General features: G+C 44.4%; 1 protein-coding gene across 1 annotated transcript in view; it reads right to left on the reverse strand.

Moving 5' to 3' along the window:
• LOC142466857 (uncharacterized) overlaps positions 1–18,010 on the reverse strand; it is a 232,499-nt gene that overhangs the window by 162,138 nt on the left and 52,351 nt on the right. The gene's annotated exons all lie outside the window — the stretch shown is intronic.

Raw genomic sequence — 18,010 nt, forward strand, 5'->3', positions numbered from 1 at the left:
CTCTCTGTGTCTCACAGAGGGCTGGGGCAGCACAGGCTGCTGGTTTTGTCTTTGAAATGCAGATTGTCCTGATTTTATCATTTAGTTTATTTTCCAAGTTTATAACAAGTCCTCCCTCACACAGAGTCCCCCCCTCTCCCTCAAACAGAGCCCCCCCTATCCCTCAAACAGAGCCCCCCTCTCCCTAACTCAGAGCCTCTCCCTCACACAGAGCCCCCCCTCTCCCTCACACAGAGCCCCCCCTCTCCCTCACACAGAGCCCCCCCCCTCTCCCTCACACAGCCCCCCCCCCTCTCCCTCACACAGCCCCCCCCCCTCTCCCTCACACAGAGCCCCCCCCCTCTCCCTCACACAGAGCCCCCCCCCTCTCCCTCACACAGAGCCCCCCCCCTCTCCCTCACACAGAGCCCCCCCCCTCTCCCTCACACAGAGCCCCCCCCCCTCTCCCTCACACAGAGCCCCCCCCTCCCTCACACAGAGCTCCCCCCCTCTCCCTCACACAGAGCCCCCCCCCTCCCTCACACAGAGCCCCCCCCTCCCTCACACAGAGCCCCCCCCCTCCCCTCACACAGAGCCCCCCCTCCCTCACACAGAGCCCCCCCTCTCCCTCACACAGAGCCCCCCCTCTCCCTCACACAGAGCCCCCCCTCTCCCTCACACAGAGCCCCCCCCCTCTCCCTCACACAGAGCCCCCCCCCCTCTCCCTCACACAGAGCCCCCCCCTCTCCCTCACACAGAGCCCCCCCCTCTCCCTCACACAGAGCCCCCCCCTCTCCCTCACACAGAGCCCCCCCTCTCCCTCACACAGAGCCCCCCCACCCTCTCCTCACACAGAGCCCCCCCTCTCCCTCACACGGAGCCCCCCATGGGTCTGTGCAGAGCTGAGCTGCAAGTAACCCATTCTGCCTATCCCAAATAACACTCACACCATGTTTGTGGGACCAAATAAAGGGACAATAAATGGGAAAAGTGCAATAACATATTGGGAAGACAAAGACATTATGATTGGGGTCTTTTTTTTTTACGGTTCTTAATCATTAAATATGCGATTAACTATTAAAAAGCATCTGTTGCAAACTCACTATACTTCTGTGTCCGCTTCCAGACTCCAGTCTGCCTACAGATCTCATTACTGATCTAACCAAATCCTACTCTGCCCACACCGTCTGTTCTGACCATAAGGCTGCGTCCATAGGACTGCAGCTGTGCGGAGGCTGAGGGAAAGCGCGTGCTTTCCCTGGCCTTGGACCGCGTGCCGTCCGGGGGCGTGTCGGGGGGCCCTGTGACGTGATGGAGCTGGTTCGCCCTCATTGGGCGAACTACCGCTCACGTGACCGGCTCTGTGCTCCCAGTGAGCGTCAAATCTAAAAATTTAATAAGACCTATTCTTCCGCACGCTTGCGGAAGCGTGTGCGAGCCCCTGCTAAAGCCGCTCTCATTGCGGCTGCAGGGGCTCACTGGTACGCGAGAGCGCGCCTCCGCACGTGTCAGCGGGTAAGCGCTAACCCTGGACGCAGCCTAAGACATGTATCTATAGGAATAGTTATGCAGGCTATTGATCTCCATAGTGAACAAAAAATGGGGGAAGTGCGCTACTACGATCTAAATATATTTACACCACCATACACCAAGCCAAGTGACCAGTGAAGTGATAAACAATATAATGAAGTAAAAAAATACACATTATAATTAGGAGAGCGTCTGCAGCCGAGGAACTGGGATGGCTTGAACACCCCCAAGGCTAATACAGAAAATATAAGAAAACAGCGCACAACGCTCATAGTGTAAAATTGTAACATATTGAGAATAAACAATGTGTCTCTCAGGTAAGACAAATCCGTTGCAGGTCTGGCTAGTTCCTGGGTGTTAGTCCCTTTGTGTAGCGCTGATTCCACACACGAAAAGCGTGTGGTAGCATCAGGCACTTGGTAGCCACGTCCCGCTGCTACACAGTCTAACTCCAGATGACGTCACTTGGCCGCAACACCACGGGCCGCTCGTTCGATGGCTCACTGGCGGCCGTTGGAGGTATCCAGGAGGTCTGAATGAAGATATCGATAGTTGGTCTCTCTATTGATATTAATTTTATAGTCTCTGTTTCAATAGTCATCTTTATTCCGAACTTATTCATGTCTTATTGTCAATTTGCCCCTCTTCATTCACCTTGGGGCCTATTTGAGATTTTCCTATATATATATATATATGGAATTTTTTCCTATATGAGTGTTTTTCATGTTTTTTCATGTTCCTTACCTTTTGGTCCCATTTATGCCCCCCCCCCCCCCCTCCTTTCTTCTGAATTTTGTTATTTGTACTTTATTTGTACTTTTATTCGTCCCTTTAATATCGTCCCTTTAATATGTTTATTAGGTACTTCACCGTGTGTATGTGCATATTATATATGTATTTTATGTCTGATTTTTAATTAAAGCTGTAGTTCAAGCAATATCCTGCATGTGGTTTTTTTAATAAATCAGTTCTGTACTGTGAGAAAATACTTGCAGCATTTTCTTTTTTTTAAAAAACAACGTTGAAAGACAATTTTTAATGTATTCTAATGTAACGAGCATTTTTGTTTCTATAGCAACCCTTTAGAAAGGCACAACCCCTTCCTTTTCTGTAACAGGCTCTGGCACACCCCTTTGTGAGTCCTGCCCCCTCCACAGCCGTGCACGTGCATGAGCACAAATGTATCAGTCATTGCCTGGTCACATGATCATCCCCACAGACCTGGGTCAGTGCAGCAGCAGCAGCAGCAGCAAAAAAGGAGAGTAGCTCAGAATTAATTAATTAAACCTTATTCCATTGCACGTATGTAGTTACAGCTGCGGCCCCTTTTATTCTCCAACATCACCGCATTTTTCCGGGATTTTTATTGGAATGCCACGCACTTCACCGCATTTCACCACGTTCATGCCGTATTCTGACCGCATTCATACCGCATTCATGTTGCATTCACAGCCGCGGTTGATGCGTTTATTGATAATGGTTCGGATTTAATTGGTTGCAATTCTTCGCGTATCCGCCAGATGGCAGATATTCATGAATTGTAATGCGCATGCGCTTCAGTAATGTGTCGACTTGCAGGTGTTTCATTTAAAAAGATACCACAGTGGTCTATTGTAAATTGGCCTTGGGACTGAAGGAAGAGGTTACAATAATGTATCAATTTAGGCTTTTCATATTAAAGAAAGACAAGCACCAGTTTCTGGTCTGGTTATTGTCCAGAGAGTCCCGTCATGAGTGCACAACTGCAGCCCGTGTTCCAAAAACCCGACAGAACGTACGCTTATTTAATATGGGCCGCGATTAATGCAAGAGATGATAAGATGGCAACAGTTGTTCAAATTTATCAGTATTTTATCGAAAACTATGACTTTTACAAATTTTCGCCAGATCGTCATGTGTGGAAGCGTGCAATAAGGAAAAAGTTATGTAGCGATCCATGTTTTTTTCGTATTGATCCCGATTTTATTGGAGGGTATTGGTGTGTATCACCGGGTTTTTCCCATATCTATGATCATGCAGATGGCAAAAGGCGAAAGGTCGTGTTAAAACCAAATACGAAATGTCAGTCGCTGGCAAGCAATGCGCCAGCACCAGCACCGGCTTCCAATAACGGTCCGACCGTCAGTGACAACCCTTGCTGTCTGTCCACGCACGGATTCCTGCAGCCTGAGACAGATTTCGCGTACAGTTTCGAGCAAGCTTGCATGTACCTAAGCGATTTCCAGCCACATCAGCTGACTACAGGTGTAGTAGTCCCGCTGTCACCTGTCAACGACGTGTATGATCAAGAATACGGGACTGGAAGTGACTCGGCGCCAGCTGATTGGGAAAGTCTATGATGAGTAATGTTGCCGTATTTTATTCTCTTTTTTTTATTTTGAAAATATCAATATCAGTGCGATTCAAAAGTCAAGCAATTCTCCTGTAAGCAATATCATTGGCTGAGCGGCTTTTACAGTAGATACTGCACAATTGGTGAAAAGCTATGCGCATTGGAACCTTCTTGAAACGCATATGCGTGTCATCACATCGACGGTAGGCGCATGCGCATGTGAACAGGTGACGCCCCCCGATAAAATTATTGGTGGGACTAACTGTGGGAACTTCTTTAGGGGACTGACCATTACAGTAAAACTTTTACTTTTGTTTTTTCTCAGAAAAGAAAACTTTGTCATCTCATGCGGAAAACGGCAAATGGAGGGATTTCGATGGATAATATCACTATGTGTAACAATTCCTGCACATTGCTGAATCGAATTTAAAAAACCACGTACCGGAGTCTACAGTTTAGTGGCTGTTGTTATTGATTAGGATAGAATACCTGAAACAGTATGCTGATGTTTTCAGACTGTACTGTATACAATACTTTTTTATATATACTGTATAATAAACCCGAGAGAATAAAAAGTATGCATTTATTCTACATGTATTCCAGCACATATGTGTATTCTATACCCGTACAGCATATATTGTTTTAATACTCTTGTGATGTTCAGTACTGAGCATGCCTACAGTATACAGTACAGTATGCCTGGACAGTACTGTACATTCTAGAAACACTGTATTTTGTAACAGTATAAAAGGAGACAATGGAACAATTTAAAACAAATCAACATTTTCTTTTATTGGTGGAGTAAGTACAAAAACATTTATTTACAAATACTGTGCAATGTAAAAACATTTTAAGTGTATAGCAATTCAAAACATCAACAGGTGTATGGTTTACTGCTAGTGAAAACATTTATGTACAGAAAGTCAAAACATTTACAGTCAGTAAGTATGGTTTACAGTCACATGGTGTTATTAAAAAAAATTCTTTATTCATGAAATTTAAAAAACGCAACATCTCCTTTATTAAAGTGCAGAAAGTCAAAACATTTACAGTAGGATGGTGTACAGAACAGTCAGTCAGGCCTGCAAAACTCCAGTCCTCGAGGGCCGCAAACAGGCCCGGTTTTCAGGATAACCTTGAAAACTGGGCTTGTTTGCGGCCCTCCTGGAATTGTGCAGGTCCTTCCTGTGTGTACAGAAAGTAAAAACATTTCTTTATGAATACGCGCTTCTCCTTTATTAAAGTACAGAAAGTCAAAACATTTACAAAAACATTTACAAAAAATAAACAACAGTTGAACAGTCACGCAAATGCGATACCCACCAGATTGTCCTTCCAGGGCCGATGCCCTTGTATGGCGCAAAATGCCATTAATGGAGTCTCGAACGCTTTTCATTAAAGGATCTGTAATTGAAAAATAGCGCCGCAATTCCTCCACAATAATCCTGCTTACATTTTCAGGAAGCGCCCTTTTTTCGCGATTTCCTTCGTAGTTCACTTTGTAGGCCCACCCGCAGTACACCAAGTGAGACACGTGGTGCTTAAAAATTAACATGGCATACTTGTGGGGTAAACCAGCACTCATCACCCTATACTTCTCCCTGAGTGCCGGTTGCAGCTCGCGCAGGATGATGTCGGGCACCGTATCGATGCAAGCGTATGTAGGTTGGGTTTCCGGGAGCGTGTGTTCTTCTGTGAGCGGGTTTACTTGTGGCGGCGGGCAAGGGTAGGTTGTCTGGGAGAAAGCTTGCCTCCTGTCTTGGTCGCCGTGTTGTCTCCTGGCGTGGTCTTGACGGGGTTGTCATGTTATCCTCCTCCTCAATGGCATACATGTACACAAAATCTTCTGGTGGAGGGGGTGCGCTTGGTGTTGGAAGGTGGTCGAAGGTCCCATTCATCACATCCATGCCACCCTCCTGCTTCGGCGTCGGGGATACAGGGACATGAACACCGAGCAAATTATGTATCCCCGCTATGTCAGTCTCTATCTTCTCCATCCGTTGATCCATCTTCTGCATCCGTTGATCCATATTTAGCATGGTCTCCAGAAGCAGATCTATCTTTACCAGCACAGTAGAGTTCCCGGGGATATCCACACTTAACCCATTCAGCATGCGGTCTAAAGAGCTGGTTCTTGTGCATGGCGTGCTGTGGACATCTGGGTGGATGGGTGTCAAGAGAGAGGGAATTAGGCCTGGGATTAAAGGGGTTACACCCCATTTGGCCACCCTCTATTCTCACCTGGGAAGCAAGGGGTTAACTGGACTGGGGTCCAGTAATGTGTTTTTGCCTTGCTTCAGCCATCCAACTGTTTATTCCCCTGTATAAATGTATTGTTTCTGTGCCAGTGGCTGCTCCACAGACCAGGGGTCATGGGGACCAGGGGTGCGGTTACCCAAGGAGATATCAGAATGAGTGACCTTATTAAATATAAGAATATTATGAGATGTCCTCGGCTGAACGTGCTAAAAGCTACATATGTGTATTCGTGGGACTGATTAGCACATAAGGATTACAGACACATGATGTCTAGCCGGTACTAAGAGACAGATTACTATCTCTCTTAATTTTAATATTACACGGTAATATTTAGTCTTATTGGGAGCGTCATGCGTGCCAGAATGTATTAATATGACTCGCGTGCCAGTAAGTTACACTGAATTGAAGTTATGAAGTTATTAAATAGGAAAAGCAGTTTTTAAACGTCCTTGGGTGGGAGGAGTTTTACTCTGAGGAAAACTGTCAACCTCACCACTAATTTATGAGACGGGCTGGGTTTAGGTTGTGTTCAATGGGAAATAATAGTATAAGAACCAGGCTCAGCCTATGGCTATGGTCTTTCGTGTCTTTTGTGATTTTCAAGATTGCTGTATGAACTGCTAGACACGATTTCTGACTATTTCATCATTTCTATCTTAAGTGAGTGTCCATATTTTGTCTGTTATTTATATAATCTGTTGTGTTCACCTTTTTCAAGGAATAAATTACATTTTATCATATCTAAGCCTCGTTCAGTTCAACCCAGTGATATTTGGTGTGTATTATTAATAGCCGGTTACAAAGATATCGTCACAATGGGTGCTACGGAGGATGAGATGTGGGTTCCATGGAGATAAGCGGCTGCGTCGTCGAAGAGGGATGGAGAAAGTGACCTGTGGATATCCGGGCGAGAAGCGGCAGAGTCGTCTAAGCGTAATGGAGAAAGTGACCCGTGGATTTCAGGGGCACCAGCGGCAGCGTCGTCGAAGAGCAGTGGCGAAGATGGCCTGTGGCTCTTCGTCAGGCCCATTCCCCTATGTCCCAGAGGGACAAAGGGTACTTCCCTAGCCCCTAAAAAGGAAGTACCCTTTGTCCCTCTGGGACATAGGGGAATGTGCCTGACGAAGGGTTAATTCCCGAAACGTTGCCCCCCTGCATTCCCCCTACATACCCACTTACCCCCCTTTTTTGTGCTGTTTTGCCCCCACCCGACACATACACTATTCCCATTTTTTTGTTTTACAACTTGTCTCCCCTGTAAATCCTTCCTTCATACACGTTATATGTGATTATACCTATATGTTTATGTACTATATTTGTGAAGTTGCATGTTTTTGATTCATTTGTGTTTTCATTAAAATGTACTTATTGGTTGCATACTAGTGATTTCAATTTTTCCATTCAGGGACTGCTGGATTATTTCAGTATTGAGTATCTGTACAAGGGCAAGGGAACATCGAGTGGGAGGCTATGCAAACTGTGCAACCTTTTATGCATGGCGACGAGGTACAGGTGTTGAAAGTGGGCGTACTCTAATGTGAGTTATTAACGTATAAATACACCATCCATTTTGTGGATTCACTGCACATTGAATACACATCGACTAAACATCGAATATACATTCTTGTGTTTGTATTTCTTTCTACTTGCAGCAATGCCTGTTAAAAAGATTTCAAAGGATCTCAGCATGAGAATTAAGGAGATGTACACGAGCGGACACCGAATTGCAGATATCCAACGCTGGTTAGCTTCTTCTGGCCTCGTTGTGCCATCAACCACCGTGTGCTATCATGAACACGGAAAAACCAAACAATGCACGAGGACACCAGCGGTAACTAACGCGTAAGTATATTTATATAACTATATAATATAGTATATATACTGTTTATATTGCTTCATATTAATAGAACAATATATTGTGTAGATCTCTCTAATTTTATAGTTATTTCTGTATATTTATATAACTACAGTATATATATTGTTGATATTGCTGCATATTAATAGAACAATATATTGTGCGGATCTCTCTAATTTTATAGAGAGAGCAGCACCAGCCATCTGGTTACAAAGTATTTAACAGTAGTCCCAGTATACAGTAGTTCCAGTATAGACTAGTTTGACAGTACTACACAGCATACAATACCATAATACAGTATGCACATAACTGCACTAATTTTTTGTTTTCTTATCTTTTCAGAAAAAAAGGATGGACTGGGGAGAGGGGGGGTATCATGTAAAGTCTGTGAACTGTTTGCACAGTTAAGTGTACATTATCTAAACTGCAGTCATAATGTACACAAAACCTCTCCTCTCTCAATGAACTACTGTACTGTACACAGAATGAGGAAGAAGATAAAGACGGGAAAAAATATATTACTATATATATATATATATATATATATTATATATTATTAATTAATATTATTATCAATGTGCATTATTCATGATTATCCACCGGCCCTCAATTTCGATCTGACAGAAGAACTTAATAAAGACTGCATTTTGTATTATTCATGATTATTTTTACATTGTTTTTTTTTGTTCCTGATAAAATAAAATAAATATTTATTTACATTCATGATAATCATAATCATTAACAACCCCCCCCCCCCCACACCTACACCAAAGAAAAAGAAAGAATGACAAAAAGTTGAAATTTACTGCATCAACAACATGAATCAGATAATGGTTATTTTAACTCAATTCTCACAGTGCTGTGCAAATCAGATTTACATATCAAATTCGAGAAGGGATTTTCAAAAGCGTTACCGTAAACAAAGCCTCAAAGGGTTGGGGAGGAGGTGATGGGTGAGTCATGCACAGTAATCATCAACTAGCTCCCATCCCAAAGAGGATTACACGCAGGCGCAGCAGAGAGGTGATGCTCGGCTAGGGACGGATTAAAAACACAATGGCAAGCTTCAGAAACTGAATGACTTTGTAGAGGTGTCTGTCGATAAGAGTTTCAAATCCTTGAGCGAGCCTTGTGTGTGTGCGTGGGGGAGGGGTACAGGGTACAGCGGCATGAAGGATTAGCTGTACTGCAGTTCAAAGAAATGACATCATTGCAAAAGGCAGGTCATCATAATAATTTGATCCCTACACCCCCAAATACAGTACATAAAAAGCACACAAATCAACCATGTGCAGTCAAACGCACAGGGTCGCAGTCAAAAGCTACAGCACAGATTGAATATCATAATATCAAGTTGGTCTAGGCAGGTTTGTGAAGAAAATCAAAATAAAAAATGAGGAGAATTTTTTTTTCTTTTTTCTTTTTGGTCACTCACTCTTGAACTTTGCAAGCAAGCAGTGGTGAATTTACAGGCGCATGCACAGTAATCATCAGCTATCAAGCAGGAATGTGATTGAAACCAGAAAGACACACATTCAAAGGAATGGTGTGGGAGAGGTGTACTGCACTGTGGAATAGATAAGAAGTTGAAATACTGCAGTGCAGTAAATTATCCTGTGTGTGTGCGGGGGAGAGCGAGGGGAGAGCGCTGTATATGCCGAAATGTGATACTGTTACAGCACACGTCTATGCGTTTCAACAATTTTCAAATGAGACATACAGCACTGCAAATGCATGTATAAATATGCAAATTTACAATTACTGCGCGCGCACACGCAGACTGTGTACTGACGTAGGTTGAACTGCTAAACTATTAGACTTCGAAGACAACACCTCGCGAACACCCCCTGAGTTTTTAGACGGTATTGCAGTATCGCACACAGCGATAATAAAATGCTAATACATTACGAACGCTAAAATACCACAATACACTTCGGACAAAAAAAAAAACATACTGCATCTGCCCACGGTTATCAGAAATGCGCCGCTACGGCCGCACGAGGCTAAAGGCGGCCGCCACTGTAATGTTAAATATTAACAACTCATTTAAAATCAAATGTGTATATATCATACTGTAAACATGTATATTTAATTTTGTGAATGTGTACAATTCAATGTGTGTGTTATTAAAATTAATAATGGCATGTTCTTGTATAGCTCTGCTAGTTTTACATAGCACTTTACAGAGACATTTTGCAGACACAGGGCCTTGCGGAGCTTAGGTGTGTATGCATGTGTGTGTAAGATATAGATATATATGCACACACACACATATACATGCGCACACGCACACATATACATGCACACACAGATGCGCACAAACATATATGCGCACACGCACACATATGCATGCGCACACGCACACATAAACATACGCACACATATATTTGTTAATACCTTTTTTTATTTGGACGAACAATTTGTGTCATGGGACAAGCTTTCAAGAGTTTTCCTCTCTTCCTCAGGTCAAGCAATATCATAAATATATACACACATATACATACACACTGTGTGTGCGTGTGTGTATGTATGTGTGCGCGCATGTATACGTGTGCACATGTATGTGTGTGCATGTATGTGTGCATGTATCTGTGTTCGTGTGCGCATGTATGTGTGTGCATGTATGTGTGTGCATGTATCTGTGTTCGTGTGTGCATGTATGTGTGCGCATGTATACGTGTGCGCATGTATGTGTGTGCGCATGTATATGTGTGCGTATGTTTATGTGTGCGTGTGCGCATGCATATGTGTGCGCATGCATGTATGCATGTATATGTGTGCGTGTGCACATGTATATGTGTAGCAATGGCAGACACGAAGTCATAGAATACTTCTGTGTCAGGCTGCTGGGGTGCGCACATACGTGTGTGTGTGTATATGTGTATATATATATATACACACACACATATATATATATATATATATATATATATATATACTATGCACACACACACACACATATATACATATATATATATATACATCTACACCCCGGTTCTGCAAAAACCTGCGCTCTATTCACTTACCTGACTTTGAGTCCACTTTACACTCCTCCCTCTCCTCTCTCAGCTCTGCTACAGACCCTGACAACCTGGTCAGAAAGTACAACTCTGTCTTGTCCTCGTCTCTTGATCTACATGCCCCGCTTTCTCTCTGCCGCCCTCGCCCTTCTAACCCTAGACCCTGGCTAAATTCCCACACGCGCATGCTGCGTTCCTCCACTCGTTCCTCTGAACGCCTCTGGAGGAAGTCTCACACTCTCGCAGACTTCCTTCACTACAAATTTATGCTATCCTGTTTCAACTCTGCCCTCTCGCAAGCTAAACAAGCCTACTTTTCTGCACTAATCAACATGCACAAGTCTAACCCACGCCGACTGTTCTCTGTCTTTGATACTCTACTCAAACCACCCTCAGCTGCCTCTCCTTCCTCCATCTCCGCTCAGGACTTTGCTGACTATTTTAAGGAAAAGGTGGAATCCATACGGCAGAACATCCCCTCTGTTTCTTCCCCCCATCCTACACCTCTTCCTAACTCTCCTCCTGCCTTCCTTGAGTCTTTTTCCACTGTCTCAGAGGAGGATGCGTCGCTGTTGATCTCCTTTTCTCCCTCTACCACTTGCCCTCTTGACCCCATTCCCTCCCATCTCCTAAAACCTCTAGCTCCTACTATAATCCCTACGCTTACACACATTTTTAACTCCTCCCTCTGCTCTGGAACCTTTCCATCCTCCTTCAAACATGCAACAGTCATACCATTACTCAAAAACAGCAAGCTTGACCCTACCTGTCTTTCTAACTATCGACCTGTCTCCCTCCTGCCTTTTGCCTCTAAACTACTTGAACGTCTTGTATTCTCTCGCTTGCTCCATTTTCTCAACACCTATTCTCTCCTAGACCCTCTACAATCTAGCTTCCGCACTGCTCACTCCACCGAAACAGCCCTCACCAAAATAACTGACGACCTCCATGCTGCCAAAGACAGAGGTCATTACACTCTGCTCATATTGCTCGACCTCTCTGCAGCATTTGACACCGTGGACCACCCTCTTCTCCTCCACATTCTCCATACTCTAGGTATTCGGAACAAAGCTCTATCCTGGATCTCATCCTACCTCTCCCATCGTACTTTTAGTATCTCTTCTGCTAACACCTCCTCCTCCTCTATTGATCTCTCTGTGGGGGTACCCCAGGGCTCTGTCCTGGGACCTCTTCTCTTTTCTCTGTACACACTCTCTCTAGGTGACCTAATAACATCTTTTGGGTATAATTATCACCTCTATGCCGACGACACACAAATATACTTTTCAACACCTGACCTTACACCTGCTGTACAAACCAAAGTTTCTGAATGTCTCTCTGCTATATCATCCTGGATGGCCCTCCGACGCCTTAAACTCAACATGGCTAAAACAGAGCTCCTCATACTTCCTCCCAAACCTGGCCCTACTACCTCCTTCCACATTACTGTTGGAACTACAATCATTCACCCAGTAGCCCAAGCACGCTGCCTAGGGGTCACGTTCGACTCCTCTCTCTCATTCGCCCCTCACATTCAAAACATTTCTAAAACTTGTCGCTTTTTCCTCCGCAATATAACTAAGATACGCCCTTTCCTCTGTTGTTCGACTGCTAAAACTCTGACTCAGGCCCTCATTCTCTCCCGTCTTGATTACTGTAACCTCCTGCTGTCCGGCCTTCCTGCCTCTCACCTGTCTCCCCTACAATCTATCCTAAATGCTGCTGCCAGAATCACTCTACTCTTTCCTAGATCTGTCTCAGCATCTCCCCTCATGAAATCCCTCTCCTGGCTTCCGATCAAATCCCGCATCTCACACTCCATTCTTCTCCTCACTTTTAAAGCTTTACATTCTTCTGCCCCTCCTTACATCTCATCCCTAATTTCTCGGTATGCACCATCCAGACTCTTGCGTTCTTCTCAAGGATGTCTTCTTTCTACCCCCTTTGTATCTAAAGCCCTCTCCCGCCTTAAACCTTTTTCACTGACTGCCCCACACCTCTGGAATGCCCTTCCCCTCAGTACCCGACTAGCACCCTCTCTATCCACCTTTAAGACCCACCTTAAGACACACTTGCTTAAAGAAGCATATGAATAGCACTGTGGATATTCTAAACATGATACATAATGCTTGGACCCCTGCAGACGCACTTACCAGAACTCCCTCCTACTGTCTCTGTACGTTCTCCCTACCTACCAATTAGACTGTAAGCTCCTCGGGGCAGGGACTCCTCTTCCGAAATGTTACTTTTATGTCTAAAGCACTTATTCCCATGATCTGTTATTTATATTATCTGTTATTTATTTGATTACCACATGTATTACTACTGTGAAGCGCTATGTACACTAATGGCGCTATATAAATAAAGACATACAATACAATACAATACAATATATCTTTACACACCATATATAGCTCTAACTTGACAAATCACCCAAAAACCTACTCGCCCCAGTCCCTACTTTTAAAAAAAGAAATGGAATAAATTCCTAGTAAGAACTAATAACATTTGTTTTTGACATAACCGTTTATTTATTTTATTACATTTATACTTTACTACAATTAGTCCTTGTTACATAGTTCCTTACGTGCGTGTGTGTGTGTAAGGGAAAATATTGGATGACCTCACTAATCTAGTAAAAAAAAAGCCAGATATAAATGAGTGGTTGGGAGAGAGAGGGAGAGAGAGAGAGAGAGAGGGAGAGAGAGGGAGAGAGAGGGAGAGAGAGAGGGAGAGAGAGAGGGAGAGAGAGAGGGAGAGAGAGAGGGAGAGAGAGAGAGACCACCTCGCTGACACCACTGATCCGGGCTGGACTTTCAGTGGTCAAATCACTCAGGTGATTTAAGTTTCACATGGGCGCCGCTATTATTGTGTTTTTTGTGTTGTGTTTTTTTAGTTTGCCACATATGGTGGATGATTGAACGCAGACCCTGAAAGGTCTGTGGGTTTCAGAAGAAAAAAGTGGGGATTTAAAATGGCAGCCAGAGATCAAAAGAATCAAACAGGGAGGCCTCTAGAGAAGAGTTAGAAGGTCTGAACATAAAAACCTAGGATACCAACACTACCAGGTCTGAGTCGAGAAGCGTCCTGCAGCACTTATCACTCACCCTGGGTGTCATTCTTCATTCCACAGTAAACGTTAATCCTGGGCTAGGTCGTAACCTTCAAGGAACAAATCACACTATATTAGTGAGGTCATATTCCTTATTAAGGCCGTCTGGATGTAATGTGCCCAGCTCGCAAATCCAGATGGCCTCCCTTTTCCTAAGTAGACGTAACCTGTTGCCACCTCGTCGAGGTTTATAAACCACCTAAATGATCTGAAATCGCATCTGATTTATGCTATGCCCAGCCTGTAAGAAATGTGCAGACACAGGTTGGTTCAGCACCTTGCAACGTATTGTAGATTTGTGCTGGCTGATTCTTTGACCTTACGTATACTGTAGTTTCCCCTATGTAAGCCAACCCGCAAGGACACTTCAGGAGATATACCACAAAATCCGAGATGCGTGTGGCATAATCTTTAATCCCATATTTTTTGCCGTCCGAGGGTGAGTGAATGTTGGCCCCTTCTGCACATTCTCACACTGTGCACATGAGAGACAAGGAAAATAACCTTTAATGGGCACTCCTTTAAACCGTGATCCCAAAGTTTTGGCTTAACCAAAGTCCGCCCTAACCAGAGCTTCCCTTAGCGTGGGAGCCTTCATATAAGACATGAGAGGAGGGGCTGTAAACTCTTGGCCTAACAGTGGATCCGAGCTGATCAAATGCCAATGTTTCCTCAGAATCGTGGGACTCGCTGTGCTAAAAGTACTCACGAACGGAATTCTCCTGGTCTCAGTCTTGGTTTTTGTAGGTAGCAATAAAGTCTCCCTGTCAAGATTTTCAACTCTCTATATCTCCCCATTAAGTTCTCCTGCTGGGTATCCACATGCATTAAACTTCTCAGTCATAAAGGTCAACCTTTCCGTAAGCCTATCAGGATCACTGACTATTCTTTTCACCCTATAGAGTTGACTTCTAGGGAGTGAACGAATGGTACTAGGAGGGTGAAAGCTGCTATAGTGCAAAAGTGTATTCCGGTCTGTGCTCTTAGTAAATAAGTCAGTCTGTAACTGTCCCTCCAGTTTATACACTTTAGTATCCAGGAAACAAACTTCACGCGCATCCTGGTGCAACATAAATGTACTTATACGCGTGTGTGTATACACATATACACATATCTGTTATAATTATAACACATAAGGAGGGGCGTGGGACAGCCAATGTTCCCTGACCTCCGGTCATTTCCCTATCCCCTACTGTGCACGCAATGTCTTGTATATAATGTATACCTTGTTCATTTATGTAACTGTACTTGTAACCATGTATTATTTGTTTTACTCTGTGCCCAGGACATACTTGAAAACGAGAGGTAACTCTCAATGTATTACTTCCTGGTAAAATATTTTATAAATAAAAATAAATAAATGAATCTGCTTCTGCTCTGTTTAAATATACAGTACCTTTCATTTTCCTGCCCAAACTCCATAGCCACGCCCTCCCTCCAGCGTGTCCAATCACAGCACTCTGCCCACCTGCCCAGCACTTGGTCCTCAGCCAATCATCTGACCTGTCCCAACATCTGCCTGGTAACACAAAGCTTGCTTTTCCGCCAAAACAGAACAAGCCCAAATCAAAACCCAGAGGTGATCGAGGGGCTTCTACAGTCCCGTTTCCCTCCAGCCCCGTGGCCCCCACACAGTCCTGTGCCCACCTCAGCTAAATGCTTTTCATTCTGAGTTAGAGTTACCAATACAAAATAAAGTTGGGTGTGTATCTCCTGGACACCTCCCTCAGCCTGGCAATGTGCTTGTGGGGAGGTAACGCCAGCGCATGTGTAACAGGAATCTCTGCCATAGGTGTGCAAGTGTAACCATCAGTGTGAAAGGTCCCTGTGTGAGATGGCACCACTTGTTCCATCATTACTGCATATGTATATGTTATTAGTAAAGGGACAATTAACCCCCTCAGGTGCATTTTCATGTCGTGTAACCTGTGAAATAGATGGTCAGCCCTTGCTGCTCTCTAGAGATATTAAAATGAGCATGACATACAGTATGTAAAGGCAGCTGCATTAATGTCCTTCACTGGGGACATTAGTCTGCGACACGGTCCTCCACCTCAATATTCACAGGACATTCTAGGACATGATGTCACAGCCGTTTCGCTGCGACTCACCCCACCGCTGGCTAGTTATATCCTAAGATCCCTCGTACCCTAAAACGCTTACCCTAAACCCCCTTCCCAAAACACTAATAAAACTTACATCGTATCGGCACCGGTAGGGTTTGATATAGATAAAGAAGGCGGGGAAGCAGCTTCAATCAGAAATAGATAAATTTATCTGGGGAGGTAAGAAGGCGAGAGTAGGCAAGCAGATAATGCGTAGACAAACGGGGGCAGGGGGGCTGGCGGTACCTTGCTTGTTCTCATATTACAAAGCGGCACAATTATGCCAAATTGTGCAATGGCACGCCGACCCAGACTCAAAAAGATGGGTCGAGATAGAACAGGAGATTTGCTCCCCAATTGACTTGAAACACCTAATTTGGCTCCCTAAAAAGGTGCGATCAGGCACCAAATGGCCGCTATCCTCAATGACCAACTCACTCTCGGTGTGGGAGAACACGAGGCTTAAGTGTTCCCTGACCCATCAAAAATCTGGTATGACCCCCCTATGGGATAATCCATTATTTGCTCCGGGACTGAACGGTCCTAATTTCGCAATCTGGAAAGTTAACCATCTCAATAGATTAACAGATCTGGAGGGTAGAAGAGGCTTACAAACTTTTGATCTACTAAAATCTGATAACAATATCCCGAATGCTGAATTCTTTAGATACCTCCAGATCAGAGCATTTTACCAGGCGTATCAACCATTAAGCCCATTAACAAATTACGAAAAGCTCTGTCGCTCAGTGACATCCACTAAGGGACTCATATCGCAGTTATACAAGGAAGTGATGGGTTCGGGGGTAGCAGTGGCGGAAAAACTGGGGTATATGACCAAATGGGAGTCTGACCTAGGGGAAGAGCTGGAACTAGAGTGGACAAAAATCACGACTGCGGTCTCCAAGAGCTCCATGTGCACGACCCTGCGGGAGAATGCATATAAAGTTATGATGAGATGGTACTACACCCCCACAAAATTAGCTAAATTTCTGCCCGGTTACTCCCCATTGTGCCCCAGACAATGTGGACAGCAAGCAGACTTGTTACACATGCTGTGGTCCTGCCCCAAAATAGTCGGGGTCTGGGAACAAATCAAAGATTGGCTAAATAGAATCCTAGACGTTGAGGTCCCGTTGGACCCATGGCTGTTACTTCTGAACAGACCGCATAAAGACCTATCCAAACATACCCATAAACTGATAGCTCACTTTGCAACGGCAACGAGGGGAGAGATCACAGCACGTTGGAAACAAAATACGATCCCATCAATAGCAGCAATTCGGAATAGAATTTGGACGGTCTGTCAGATGGAAAAACTGACCAGCCTAGTACAAGATACAGGCGAAAATTACCTAAAAGTCTGGATACCGTGGCTGGCCCAGATAGACATACCGGGGGTGGACAGGTCCACAATCTGGCAATGATAGAAAGAAATGCGTTCTCCCGTGGTAGTGCAGCACAAACACAAACAATGACATCAAAAATAAGAGACAGACGGGAGACATGGAGAGTCCCACGAGGGGGGCGCAGTTGGAACCGGTGAGATCCCAGCCACCCCCTGTAAGAGATCGGCTGAAGGTGATAAGGTCCGCAGCGGAACCACAGTAGAAGATAATTCCCCCCCCCCCTCCCAACCCCCCTATTTACCCTACACTTAGCATAGAGGTGTTTGTCTGTCTGTACGTCTCCCCAGTCTGTCCTGTGCATATCTAGAATACATGGACACTGGACTTTAATTTGATTCTGTGTTGGATATAAATGTATGCAATATCTGATGTACATGTGATCTTCTAATAAAAATTAAGTTGAAAAAAAAAA

Source organism: Ascaphus truei, chromosome 15, assembly GCF_040206685.1.
Source record: "Ascaphus truei isolate aAscTru1 chromosome 15, aAscTru1.hap1, whole genome shotgun sequence".
In the NCBI taxonomy this organism is placed as follows: domain Eukaryota; kingdom Metazoa; phylum Chordata; class Amphibia; order Anura; family Ascaphidae; genus Ascaphus; species Ascaphus truei.